The sequence below is a fragment of the Diospyros lotus genome, chromosome 3 (assembly GCF_014633365.1).
Source record: "Diospyros lotus cultivar Yz01 chromosome 3, ASM1463336v1, whole genome shotgun sequence".
Taxonomy (NCBI): domain Eukaryota; kingdom Viridiplantae; phylum Streptophyta; class Magnoliopsida; order Ericales; family Ebenaceae; genus Diospyros; species Diospyros lotus.
In genome coordinates this window covers 21,329,765-21,344,147 of record NC_068340.1, presented here as the reverse complement: position 1 = coordinate 21,344,147, position 14,383 = coordinate 21,329,765, and the positions used below count along the sequence as shown (strand labels likewise).

General features: G+C 35.7%; 1 non-coding gene across 1 annotated transcript; it reads right to left on the bottom strand.

Annotated features, from left to right (window-relative positions):
- Positions 1-8,539: 8,539 nt before the first annotated feature.
- Positions 8,540-8,646, bottom strand: LOC127798566 (small nucleolar RNA R71). The gene has a single exon (XR_008022430.1). It is a non-coding gene; the product is annotated as a small nucleolar RNA R71 (small nucleolar RNA).
- Between the last annotated feature and the right edge of the window lie 5,737 nt (positions 8,647-14,383).

Here is a 14,383-nt window from a genome sequence, read left to right as displayed (position 1 = left end):
AGGATGAGTGGGCCTAGCCTCATTTGCATGCATTGGCATACATAAACATTGTTATATTCATATTTACATGCATTGCATCCTTACTGAGTCTTTATGACTCATGAGGTTTTACCTCATGTGTAGATGTTGCAAGTCCAGATTCAAGTAGGGGTGGTGTCGGGAGATTGTTGTGGCAACTAGCATCGTTGCCCGAGATGTGTGGATATGTATTCTCCTGTATTCTCTCATATGTATTCATGTGTTCGAATGTAAACGTTATTGTGTTCTAGTGATATACCCTTGTGAGTGAATGTATGTGTTGTTGAGCGTTAAATGCATATAATTGTTGTAATCATCATAACGTGATAAATGATTGTTAAAATGTTCGTTGTATATGGCTTAGTTGGAGAAGCCAAGTTTCGAACCAAGTAAAGATCAGCGAGGTATGTTCTCATAAATCCCTAATACTCAGCGAAGTGTTTGTTATGCTAACTTTGTGCCTGGGTCATCTCTGGCTTGCTATAAGGCGAGCTGAAGAGAGGTGAAGCTCACTCGAGTTTCGGGTCTCAGTCTGCTGAATTTTTCTTGTTTGAGTTGGGACCGATTCCTGAGTGGAGCGAAGGGAAAGACGAACCCTAGTTCCCACCTAGGGCTTTTCCTGTTGAAACATAGTCCAACCCTTCAGTTGTGGCATGTCGGGTGAGTAATCCGATCAATTATTTACCGATGGCGCCCGTAAGTGGGAGCGGGTCGTTACACATTATATATCAAAGCAGAATGTCCGCAAGCCACACGATCAGCATTTAAAACAAAGATTAACGGCTGATATAAGAGATGGCCAAATAACAGTGTAATGACATGTAAATGAAGATGAAATTAAAGTTGAATGACATTCACGTAAAATGCAAATGAAATGTAGCAATTAACATGTAATTTTGAATCACATATTACAACACTATGGCTTCACTGTTTGAACTCCAAGAGACTCATCAATCTAATTAATGAAGCTAAAAAGTATCCATTTTTACAACTAAAGCAAGTTTGCCATTTTAACTGAGGGTTTGCCATTTTAATGTGATGATCCAGAAATTTTCCTCAATTATAATCACAATCAATAAATATCCCAAATACATGGGCCGGGATTCCGCCCCGAAATAATACAACAGCGAAAGCTAAATGAAAATGAAACGCACCACTCAGGGGCTTAATCATACATATTAATATCACAACTAGATAAATTAGACAAACCCCAATATCTGAGTCCCTAATTACAATTTGCACTTAGCAGATCTTTTAGTCGGGATTACCCTGTGCACGCAACCACCCAAGACTAACACGTCAAATGGTCTAACCACTGCGTCAAGTCCCACACTTGGAATGATGGTAAAAATAAAATGAGTCACAAGGCTCAGCAAGCATGTCAAATGAATATAGGTAAGACTGGGTATGGACCTTCCACACTGGGGTACATCCCACCAAATACAGGTAAAACATACTAAAACTAGAAATAGCCATACCTGACATGTACCCCATTAAACAAAGATAAACTAGAATAACCCACAATTAAAGTAAACCTCGCAACACAACAATGACAATGTTGGGAATACATCCCTTACCCAGAGAACACCCGCACAAAGTGCCATGCAGCATATGAACATGCCATGCTATATCGTGCAATAGAGAATCCAGTACTCCACATAAATATAACAATGCACATAACAGTCCTTGGGGCCCACATAAGAAATGCACACCCTGGCACCCAAGTCTCAGCATACAAACCTGCCACAACCATGAACTAGCTTGCATAAAGCCCATGAGCCCGAGGCTCTCACAACATGATCCACACAAGCCCGAAGCTCACTTCACAATCACATACCAGAGTCCCCGTGTCATAGCTATCTGGAGCCCAACTCACACTCATAGCTATCAAGGGTCAACTCCATACCACAAACCATAATCATATACCAAATCAAATGGTAACCACGCAATGCAACAGATAATAAATGCAATGGCTCTTGCAGTATTAACATGATGACAAAGCCCCCATAAGCCAAGCATCAGGTCATGCTATGCCCATGTAAGAACCCACATAAGCAAAATGCTCTAAATGCACATACTTACCTATCGTACCCAAATTGGCACTCAACAGGCCAACTGGGTTATGCTAGTGAGCACACTTCCCCGTACATACAAAGCATGACCCCCAATGAATGTAAGTCCAATCCCATGCACTGTAATGTCATGCAATATGCCACATAATTACAGAGCCGGTCGACAGTAACCAGGTACCGGTCGACAATCTGTGACTAAGAACAACCGGTCTACAGCCGCTCTCGACCCGATGATGGTTCGCTTTAGTGTCACCAAACAGTCAACACGTTACCTCACCAGTTGACAGCTCACGCCGCCTGTTATTACCACTCGCGCCTAAAGGAAACCATAACCACATTATGATAGGCACCACATAAAAGGTGGGTGTCTGGCGGTACCAACTTGCCTGACCCGTCTATAGTCTATCGTAACAGCTGATAACCAGCACCCATACATCCAACCATCAATTGCCACGACCTAACGATCGACGCTCGGTAGTTGTATATCCCACACCCTACAACTCACACAAGTAAATCCCAAGATTCCCAGTTATAACAACTCACCCCGAAAGGTATCCACAACCTCCATTGACTCACTAAGAACCTAACCCCAACCAAGTTCGGTATCATTCTCAAGGAAGTAGGGGCAATACAATACCCCATAAGCACTTACCGAAATAAACCATAGAAGTCTCTTACTTAATTTAATTTAATAAAATTCGCATAATAATTAATTATAATGTTTACAATTAATTTCTATAACCAAATCGGGTTGAGGGAGGATATAGAAGTCATAAATCGAATGAGAATCACGTAGAAAGTAAAGAGCTTGTCTTAAATTAACTATTTCTGGTGTTTATACGCTTACACGTCGCTAAATTAATACACGCTGCATAATAATTCAATTTAACCAAAAATTAATAAAATCGCACCTCAAATTAAATTTCAACCGTACAAATTTATTTACACAATTTACTCAACTTACCTGTATAATTAAACTTTAATTAAATGACATTTTTCTCATTTTTCCTTGAATTTCTCCCCCTTATTTTCATTGCTACGCGCTGCTGCTTCTTCTCCAATTTTTCCTTTTCCATCTGCTGCCTAAATCCTCTGATTTTGCTGCCAAAATCGTGGCTTAAAAGCCAAAAATAGATAGCACCAGAGACTGTTGCATGGCTGCCCAGCGTAAGCCACCGCTTTCAAGCCAAAACGACGTCGTTTTGGCATCATTGGCTTTGGAAAATCGAATAAATTTCTCCCCAAGCGCGCGCATCACCTGAAGCTCGATCCCGCGACCTGCTGCATAACCCTCGCGCACACGACTGTCCGCGCTACCTGGTCTCAGCACATATACACACGCCATTATATTTAAATTAACTCTCTGCCACTTCCAGAATTTACACTTAACCCCATTACTTTCGAAAATTGCCACAAACACCCCTCACTTATTAATACTCTTATACCCCAAATTTTTAACAATTAATTACCCATCTTTTTAACATAAATAAATTAATATTTCCCTTAAAATCAAAAGTATTCGATAATTACAATAAATACGATAATTAATAATTAATTAACCATTCCTTATTTAAATTGTTAAATATTTCATATTCCTAATTAAATTAATGATTATTAATTATTTCCAAATTATCGAGATATTACATTTAAAGTATCCATTTTAACCAAAAAAGTTCCCCACCATCACTCATACTTACAAGTTTGCCTTTTCTATATCAAGTATTTAGAATCTTTTGTCACTTGTGACCAAAAAAAATTAAGAAAGACTAGCCAATTAAACTAGAGAGATTTATCAATTAGACTAATGGGTTTATTTCATTCCAAATTCAAATAACATCATATATTATTTTTTAAAAAAACCTTAAATCCAATATTAATTAAGAGAAATATATATGTGTATATATATATATATATATGAATTTAATAAAATTTGAGACAATGTACAAAATTAGAGAATTAGGCAAGAATTTACAAATAGGTGACAACCGGCCAAACAGAGCAATGAAATATAATAATAATATTATTGGAAATATATATTATTTTATTTTAAAATATATTAATTATTTTTTATAAAATATAAAGTTCAAACCCCAGAAATATAATTTATCTTATTTCCTAATTAGGACCCATAGAAAATAGAAGTCAATAAAATTAACAAGTAAACACGGGTTTTCGTAAAATAAATACCAAATATTTTTATAAAAACATGTTCTAAATAATTAAATCTATTGATAGGGTTTAATTGTATATATTTTTTTATTTAATTTTTATCTTAATTTTGTACTATATTTCGTATTTTAAATGTTTGTTTATATGGATTTTATATTATTTTAATCTTTTTTTTTTAAGAATTTAACAAAGGAAATAAATTTGAAAATCTGAGCATAAAAAAAGAAAAAAAAATTATAAAGTTAATTTTAAAATTAATATTATAATATAAATAATAAATAAATAAATATTTTAAATAATTAATATTATAATATAATTAATGATGCTATAATTAATAGTATATTAAATATTATATTATATTATATTATATATTAAATTATAATATTTATATATATAATATATATTATACTAAACAAGTGGCGTGAATGTTGAGAATAGGGCTAGGTTTATATGCATATATATATATATATAATATAGAGAATTGAAGGGGGCACACAAGAGGAAGATTGGAGACAGCAGGAAGTAGAGTTGACAATGGTTCGGTTCGGTTTCGATTTTTGCCAAAACCATAACCAAACTAAACTTAAACTCCTAAAACCAAAACCAAAACCAAACCAAAACCCATTTGGTTTTAAAAATTTAAAACTATAAGCAAACCATTCGGTTTCGGTTTAACCATTGTTTTTTTAATTTAATCCATACCAACAAACTAAGACAAATAACATTCATAATTTTTTTTGATAATTTCACAACAAACAAAGATAAATACTAATAAAGAACCAAGAGGCAGTAAGGGCCGACGAGAGCGAGAGGGGTCGAGCGAGAGCAAGAAAGACAGAGAGCTAGGGCGAGCGAGAGCAAGAGGGGCCGAGAGCAAGAAAGGTAGAGAGCTAGGGTGAGCAAGAGCAAGAGAGAGGTAAAGAGCGATGGCGAGTAAGGGCAAGAGGGGCCGAGAGTAAGAGAGGGCCAATGATGGCGAGCGAGAGAAATAAAGAGGCAGAGAGCCAGGGTGAGCGCCCGCCGACGAGCAAGAGAAAGGAGGCAGTGAGGGTGAGAGAGATCGAGGGCGAGCGAGAGCAAGAGGGGCCGAGCCGAGCCCTAGCAAGAGAGATCGAGCGAGGGCGAGCGAGAGCAAGAGAGATGCAGAGAGCTAGGGCGCGCGGACGAGCGAGAGCAAGAGAGATGCAGAGAGCTAAGGCGCGCGGACGAGAGAAAGCGAGAGCCAGATCGAGAGAGGAAAGAGAGGAGAAAGTGAGAAGAGAAGGGGAGAAGGGTTTGCAAGGCAAGTGGGCTCGAGTAGGTTGGGCTTGGGTGGGCTGGGGTGGGCGCGGGTGGGCTGGATTGGATTTTTATATAATATATATATTATATATACATATTATACCTATTTTATTATATATTTAATATATATATAATATATTCGGTTCGGTTTAATTCAGTTACCCACCATTTGGTTTGGTTTTGGTTCGGGTTTTGGTTTGGTTTTAGTGAAAACCATAACCAAACCATACCCATTGAAACAGTGTTCGGTTTTTCCCCAAACCAAACCATTACCCAGTTAAACGGTTTTTAACCGCATTGATCGGTTCGGTTTCGATTCGGTTCCCCACAGTTTCGGTTACAATTGCCATCTCTAACAATCCATGTGCCTTTCTAAGAATTAATCTTAGCCATCCAAAATTAGTCTTTAAATTAAATCAATAATATGTTGGCAATCCTTGCCAACTTTCAAGACTAAATGGTGGCCTTTAGATCATTTCCAATTCCAAGAACTAATCTCATCCCTCCACTTTTTCATTTCTTTCCCATTTAAAATAATGGGACTATTTTCACCCCGTCGCATGAGAGACCACTTTGAAAGACATAAATCCTTCATTTTTCATTTAAATAAATCCCATAATTTTCAAACATTAATGGGTGACTAATTTCCCATTTCCCTTTGGATTTATTTAATTCACCATAATCATTCTCTTCATTAAATGCTTGAGAGACTAATTAGTATTTCTTTTTGTATTTAATTTAATCTCTCATTTAACTTGGACCACATTAAGCCATGTGTCACTCCAAGACACCAACCTTGGCTTCCAAGTTCTAATCTCCTTCATTCATGTGGCATTTCCACATTTATTCACCAATTTAGGGAAAACAATTATTTTAATAAATAATAGAATATCCACCATTTTCCCAATATTCCATAATTAAATTCCTTTATGGAATTTGCTTCAAATTACCAAAATATCCTTTGAAAATTATTAATCCCATATATCTCCACATAAATACAAAATTGGGATTTTATTTCACTTACACACCTAACTCCACATAGGAATTATTTCCAATTTACCAAAATATCCATTTATTGGACTTTACTATCCAAATTACCAAAATGCCCTCTCATAGGGCACCCATATTCTCAAGGATCTAACACCTCCTCAAGGGAATTTTTGAAAGTTTTCTTACTTCCTTTCTCATTCTCATAACACTAGGATTACTGGGTGTTACAGTATCCATAAGTGGAAAAATTACGTACCCTGACTCTTAGAAGAGCTGGCTGATATATAGGAGGACATGCCCTCTTGCATGCACTGTACATATATAGATGATGGGATGGAATCGTCGGCGTCGGCGGATATATCCATGCAGTAGCAAGGCGTCGACGAGACCCTCATTAATGCGGATGAGATATGTCATTAATGAGGATGGGATTTGAGGTGAACGCGTGGAAACCCAGGCACAGCTGTAATGATGTTACTGCAAAGGGGCCAGGATGGGACTGGCACGGGCCGGACAAATGGGCCGAGAAGGCAAGTCTGGATGGTCTAGCTGGGACGGCTCCTAACCTACTGGTATTCCGTGGCATATGTCCCTCCCGTCATGCGAGCTGATCAGTTGGGCCGATGAACTATACGGCTCGCTGGGAGCTCGCTCGAAATGTGGCTAGGTGTTCGCTCGAATAGGTTACGAAGTTAAAGGCATTATCGGGAGCTCGCTTAACCCCGCCATATGAGCTTGGACTCCAACGATGTGGGAGCCCATGTTAATGAGATCAGCTCGAGGTTTACTGGATCTTAAGCGGTTGGGCCGGCCCATTGAATTAAATCCAGCCCATAAGGAGTAGAGCGGGAAATACCCGTAACAGGTACACTTGCTCGAATTAATTGTGCATAAATCACACATCAAGTTTTTTGTGTCGTTGCCAGGGACTAGTTTATTTCATATCAAAACTACATAACTTAGATTGAACATCTATTTGTTTTACTTTAGGATTTAAATATTTTTATTTTATTTTATTATTTTTTTAGCTATTAGGAATTTTATTATTTTTAATTTTTTAATTCCTTATTTTATTTTTATTTATAGGTTTTCTTTTTAGGATTATTATGATAATTTTTTCAAATTTTAGGAATTTTATTTTTAATTTATTATTTTTTTTCTTTTTCTTTGTAGGTTTCATGGTGCATGACACACACTAGTGGTGGAGAATTGATACCCCTTGATCATGAAATTAAAAATGCAAAAGACGGAGAAACAGAATAAGATGAAGCAAGACTAACATGCCCAAAATAATCCAAGAACATTGAGCTCATATACTACACCTACTCTGAATGGCACTACATCAAGCATTAAGAGGCCCAATGTGCAAGCAAATAATTTCGAGATCAAGTCCACAATTATTCAGATGATCCAGATGAATGTACAATTTTATGGCCCTAATGATGATCCTAACTGTCATATTGCTAATTTTCTTAAAATATATGATACTTTTTGTCGACATCCGAATTTGGTCGACTGTGATTCGTTTTGCTCGTTTTGATAAATGAATGCGAAAAGAGGAAAGAGAAGACGCACCAGGGAGATTTGAATGGTTCGGTCAGCGCTCCGGCGGCCGGCACCAGCAAGCACTCCGACGCCCAAGTCAGTAAGGGAGTACATTGTTTGCAAACTGAGAGTGTCATTGAGAGCTCGCATGGTTCGTGATTCGAGCGAAGTTAGGTGGAGTGCGACTGGGAACTAACAACCTCGAGCTTGGGCCCGTTAGGCCTCAGGTGATTGGGCCGGCCTGCAGGGTCGAGTCCGCCCACTTTATGCGAGCAGAAAATACATATAACACTTTTAAACATAATGGAGTTAGTGAGGATGCCGTTTGACTTAGTTTATTTCCCTTCTCTCTAAAAGATAGAGCAAAAGAATGGCTTAATTCTCTTCCTGTAGGTTCTATTACTACATGGAATGATTTGGCACAAAACTTTTTATCTTAATATTTTCCACCTGCTAAAACAACTAAATTAAGGAATAACATAACAACTTTTTCACAATTTGGTAATGAATCTTTATATGAGTCATAGGATAGATTTAAGGAATTTCTTAAGAAACATCCTCACCATGGACTACCTGTTTGGAAGCAAATGCAAATTTTTTATAGTGGGATTAATCAATCTTCTTGTTCAATATTAGATGCAACTGTAGGTGGTACCCTTATGAGGAAAACTCCTAAAAAAGCATATGAATTTTTAGAGGACATGGCAACCAATAGTTATCAATGGGACAATGAGAGAGCAAATAAAAAGAGAGCTGGAATTTATAATGTTGATTCTATCACTACCTTATCTGTTTAAATTGCTGAATTAAATAAGAATTTGGGTAATTTGGGGGTTTCAGCTATGAATGCTTCTTCTTCTTCTTCTTCTTCTTCTTCTTCTTCTTCTTCTTCTTCTCATTTTCTTTCTTGTGAACTTTGTGGGCGAGGGGGACATGTTAGTGTAGATTGTCAAGTAGGAAAACCTTTTTCCTCTGGTTCTTTTAAACAACCTAATTTTCTTTCTTTTGGTGGCAATATGCCAAATTTTAATCCCTACTTTATCACTTACGATCCAGAATGGAGGAGCCATCCTAATTTTTCTTGGAGTAATAATCAACAAAGAATTCCCCCTAGCTTTCAACAACAACATCAAATTCCACAAGAGAAGAAGTCGAATTTGGAAGATATGATGGCAAAGTTTATCAATAGTACAAAGGCAAAAATGCAAAGTTTGGAAACTCAAATTGGACAATTTACCCAAGTAATTTCAGAAAGATCACAAGGAGGATTGCCTAGCAATGCTGAGAAGAATCCAAGGGAATATGTAAAGGCTATCACTTTACGAAGTGGAAAAGAATTTGGAAGTAAAGAAAAAGATGAAGAGTATACAAAAGAGGAAAAAGGCCAAGAGTTTAAAGGCAAAGAAAAGGACCGTGAGTTATCAACGGAGAAAAAAAAAGTTCTTCTTCTCTTAATTTAAAATCTTACAAACCTCATATTGCTTTTCCTAAAAGATTTCTGAAGGCTAACTTGGATAAACAATTTGCTAAATTTTTAGAGGTGTTTAAAAAGTTGCAAATTATCATCCCTCTTCTTGATGTTATTTCTCAAATGCCAAGTTATGCAAAATTTTTGAAAAAAAAAAAAATCAAACAAAATAAAATTGGAGGAATTTGAGATGGTGAAACTTAGTGAAGAATGCTCAGCAATTCTACAAAACAAATTGCCTCCAAAACTCAAGGATCCAGGGAGCTTTTCTATTCCTTGTACTATGGGTGAAATTAATTTTGATAAAGTTTTATGTGACCTTGCTGCTAGTATTAATTTGATGCCCATTTTTTGTTTTTAGGAAGCTTGGATTAAAGGAGCCAACACCTACTACTATTTCTCTTCAGTTGGATGATAGAAATATCAAATATCCAAGGGGAGTAGTGAAAGATATTTTGGTAAAATTAGATAAATTTATTTTTCCTGATGATTTCATTGTTTTGGACATGAAAGAAGATTATGACATGTCCCTAATTTTAGGGAGACCTTTTCTTGTCACAGGGAGAGCTTTGATTAACATCTAACAAGGAACACCTAGCGTTAGAATTTATTATTAGACAATTACTTTTAATGTGTTTAAGGCTATGAAACATTCTAATGGCAATGACAATAAAGTCTTAAGGATTGATGACACTAATGATTTAGTAAAGAGATTAGATGAGCCTATAGAAAATTGCATTGCTAACTTTGTTGATAAGTAGAAAACAATTTTAGATGCTAAGAACAAGGTCATGGCTAAGGGCAATTTGGGAGAAAAACAAAAAGGTTGTCCATCTAAAAGAGAAATTGTTGCCTTTGGATGTTTTTTCTTCTTTTTCAAAAGCCAAGCCACCAAATCGTGAAAAAGAAAAGTTAATAAGGGTGCTTAGAGAGCAAAAGAAGGGCATTGGATTGAGAGTTGTTAGCATTCAAGAAATAAGTCAATCAATTAGCGCAAACAAAGTTATGATGGATGAATGATTCAAACCTTCGTGAAGATGGAAACCTAGTCAAGCTAATAACTATAAAGAAGCGCTTGATGGGAGGCAACCCATTCAAAATATTATTATTATTTTTGTATTTTTCTTAATTTTTTAGAATATTTTTGGATTGTTTTCTTATTTCATTTTTTTTTAATTTTTTTTCTAGGACTCGTTGAATCCAGAAATCCAGCCCCTCTTTGTCTAATAGAATTCACCAGCAATTTTTAAACATTCCAAAATAGCCTACATCATGGGAGTATTGCTTTTCTTTTTCTCTTTTCTTATTTTTAAACATTAGGGACAATGTTTAATTTAAGTGTGGGGGTGGGAAATTCAATAATTCTTATTTTTTTATTGCCTAAAATATATATATATATATATAATGTGCATGAATGATGATTTTCTATAGAAAAATATTTTATTTTCATGTCTAGACTGATTTCATGCTTTCTATTTTAACTATGATTCAATGCATAGTTAATTCAAGATTGAGAATTATTCTATTTGATTATTAATTCTAGATTTAGCAGTGTTAAGAAAAAAGAATTGATTATGCCGGAATATCATGATTGTTGAAATACATGCTTCTTGACAAAATTCATGGGATATTGTGATTATGCATGATTGATTATGTGAGAATAATATTGTGATTATTTTTTGAAACTAGGCATAAACAGTGTTGAAATAAAATGGGATGAAAAAAAATTATTATTGCTATTTATCTACTCCTATGTTTTGAGTTACTTAGTAGTAACTAGGGTTTGACAGTGTGCTCCTGAATCATCCCTCACGTCAAATGGTGGTTCAAACCATGAGTATGCAAATGCATTCTAAGCAATTATTTAGGGGAGTAACCAAGTGTATTCATCACAAAATGTTGACATTTGCGTCAAAAGCCAAATAATGCTTAGGAAAGATTGAAAAAATATATATATCATCCCTGTTACTCCTTATGTTTGTAATAGTGAAGAGAAGTGATTGCAAGAAAGCTATTGCATGATTTAATTGTGTTAGTTGCAAGGTTTCATGAATTAATTTTGAAGTATTCACGACATCAAAAGTGATGATTTTGCATGATTAATTATTTCAATTAATGCTTTTGGATTTAGAGTTGATATGATAATATGAAGGGTAACCAATTTTGAGATTAATTATGCGTTAATATGTTGTTGGATTTCTTGATTTTGGCCTAGCGTGAAAATGAAATGTTTATTGTTTTACAGGAAAAAAGGAGCTCACATGCGCCCTGAAGTGTCGCTTGAAGTACCCACACGAGCTTGCACACGTAGCCCTCTTTCGGTGCATGTTTTACACACGCCACTTTCTTCTCTAGCGACGGTTTAGCTAGCCTTCTATTTTTGGGGCCCTTCTCCCTTGTTTTATCTCTGATTCTCTCCCCGTTTGAACCTACACATTCATTTGTTTCCCCTCTACTCGATTGTAGGCCAAGATCATTGGTTTCCCGCAAGTTTTGCCCATATTCCAATGAAGTTTTAAATTTCTCAACGAAGCCCTTTTCTCCCTCATTTCTTCACCGATTTCACTCTTTCTTTTTCCAAAATATTCCCCACACTCTCAAGAACCTATTTCTCCCCTCAAACCAACCTAATTTTGGTTCAAATCTCATTGGTATTCCTTGAGTATAAATCCATGGCCTTTTATAGAGTTTTTCGGCTAATCACTTTGCACCACCTTTCATGCCGCTTGTGCCTTGATTTGTGAACCTCATCATGATCCCTAATGGCTAGTTAGTCCAGTTCAATTCTCTAGCGACCCCGTTGGAATGTTTAAAAATTACACTTTAGCCCAAAGTTTCACATATTTACACTTTGACTCCATATCATTTAAGCCCTTGGCTATCCTTGAATCACCCAAATGCCCCTAGAAATATCTCCCTTGCATCATTTCTCGATGTTTTTCGGTAGATTACACTTGTCCCTCGAACCTTTTCAAAAATAACACTTTTACCTCAGAACTTTCTAGAATTACACTTTTGCCCCTAAACTTCCATGATCCCTTGGACATATCTTATTTCCTCAAATGTATTAATTCCGTAAAATATCCCAATTCCTCAAATATATGAATTTTATAAAAATCTCTGGTATTACAGTATTAAAGCTGACTCGACTGGCCTCTATCGTGTGGGAGTCAAGGACAATGCTATAGTGGGAAAACTACATTCTTGAGTGTGGGAGGGGTGTGAGTTATGATATGCGCGTGTTAGCATCCCACATCTACAAATCAATGGGTAGATCGCTAGGCTAAATATCCAAAATTGGCACCCACCTTTAGAAGGTGCTTGCCCAGGCCTCTGTCAGGTAGGTGTTAGAGGGGCACTGTTGTAGTAAAGACATTATACTCCTGAGTGGAGAAGGGGCGTGTGTTACTGTAGACATATGCTGGCATCCCACATTGGCAAGTCAATGGGTGGATTGTTGGGTTAAATATCCAGAATTGACATCCATCGCTGGTTATTCCTTAGTCGAGTAACTAGAAATCTTACACGAGTAATAATTCATGAGAAAAATGTCAAGTCTTTGTACTTGAGTATTTAGTTGACTAAGAAGGTCTTATTAATTGAGTATCTTCATACTTAGTCAAGTAAACAAGTGTCATAGTCGACTAAAAATTATCAAACAAAGTATGAGTCCTTATACTTGAATTATTAATCAACTAAGAGTAATTAGTACTTGAGTAATGTCATATTTTATTTGAGTATCAAAAGTTGTTAAACAAGTAACATTTTCAAAGTGACAAATGATTGAAATGTTAATCAATTAAGATATGCTCTAAATCAAGTATATATCATCATCTTAGTCAAGTAAAAAAGATATTAGTCAAGTAATGACTAATGTAGCCGACAAGCTTAATCGAGTAACCTTATTCAACAGTTGAGTAATGTTTGAGCTTAATCGACTAACTCTTAAGATTACTTGAGTAACTATGTATCTCACTCAAGTAACATCATGATTACTTGACTAATGCTGTGTTGAAATTCAAATTTTATAACCATTACAAACAGCATTAATTGTGCATAGTTTTTCATTTCAAACAATCAGATCGTTATTATAAGATGTTTGAACTATCTTTCATTAAATTTAACTATGTTTGAACTTCAAGAACACATTCTAACTGTTGGAAAGAGAAAAAAATAGAATTTTCTTGTAGGTTAGAGGGTTAATGACTTTATCCTCTAGACAAACTACAAAAAAACATTAAAGAATGGAAGGATATAAATATCAAGTGTCTTCAAGTCCATACCACTTCTTCCATAAGCTAACCAAAGAGAAAATGTTCCGTTGAGAATAATGAAAAATAAGAGAAAGAAATAGAAAGAATTGACTTGAAAGCAGATATGTTCATCTTTTTTCAAGTCTACAAGTGATCTCACACTTAAGAGAGTGGAGAGCTTTTAATTTCTATCTTTCATACTCTCTATTTGTAATCTTGAAATCCCTTGTGAGCTTTCGTTCTTATCCTTTGAGGGTTTGTTTTACATTATGAGCTTCTCCTCAATATTCTTTAAAAGAAACTATTGTAAGGGTTATTGTTGAGCCCAACTAAAATGCAAACGGGTTAGTGTCTTATCCTGGAAAAAAAGGTTTGTAAAGGTTGTAGCTAAGTCTATTAAAAGCTACTGTTATACACTATAAGAATTTGAGGATTTTATCCACACATAAATTAGCCACACATATTATACGTAGGTATTTACCCACACATAATAGTAATATGTGTGGATAATTAAATTAGATAAACTTGTTACATTATCCACATTTATTATGTGTGAGGAAATTAATATACCCACACTTATTTTGGCG